Source organism: Piliocolobus tephrosceles, chromosome 9 (genome assembly GCF_002776525.5).
Source record: "Piliocolobus tephrosceles isolate RC106 chromosome 9, ASM277652v3, whole genome shotgun sequence".
Classification (NCBI taxonomy): Eukaryota; Metazoa; Chordata; class Mammalia; order Primates; family Cercopithecidae; genus Piliocolobus; species Piliocolobus tephrosceles.
The window spans coordinates 70,011,686-70,012,524 of NC_045442.1; positions in this window are offsets into that span (position 1 = coordinate 70,011,686).

Here is an 839-nt window from a genome sequence, read left to right on the forward strand (position 1 = left end):
AAAAAAAAAAAAAAAAAAAAATGAGCCGGGCGTAGTGGCGTGCCTGTAGTCCTAGCAACTCGGGAGGATAAGGTGGAAGAATCCCTTGAGCTGGGAGGTGGGGGTTGCAGTGAGCTATGATCACTTGCACTCCAACAAACATAGCAAGACTCTGCCTCAAGAAAGAGAGTGTGAGAGAGATCAAAATATCATTTCATCATATAACCTATGTTATTAACAAGATAGCTTACATTATTTTTTTCGTACTAAGTTTTCAAAATTTGGTGTTTATACTTGGAGCACATCTCATTAAGGACTGGGAGCATTTTAAGAACTCAAAAGCCACATGCAACTAGTGATGACAGTATCGGACAGCGCAGACCTAGACTCTAGAGTAATGAATAAGCACTCTAGATGACTGGGGGGTGGTATCATGGGTGTGTGGTGTATGTAAAAGAAACTCTTGAAATCGCTAACTCAGATGGCTGCAGAGGCTAGGCAAGTAACAAAGATGACCTGACATAGGGACTAGGACCCACTGGAGACTACAAACGCCTATCTAAAAGAGCCACTTTTCCTGAATTTTAAAACACAGTGATACCAAACAAGATGTCTGTGAGCAGGACACACAGCTAACTCTGCGGCCAATGTACTGCCTCAGTGAACCATGGTGTTCAAATGTCTGAAACGCAAGGATTTTGTTTTGTTTTTCATTTTTTTGAGACAGGGTCTCTCTGCCATTCATGATCTCAGCTCACTACAACTTCCACCTTTCCCACTCAAGCGATCCTCCCACCTCACCTCCCAAGTAACTGGGACTACAGACACCTACCACTACACCTGGCTAATTCTTGTAGAAA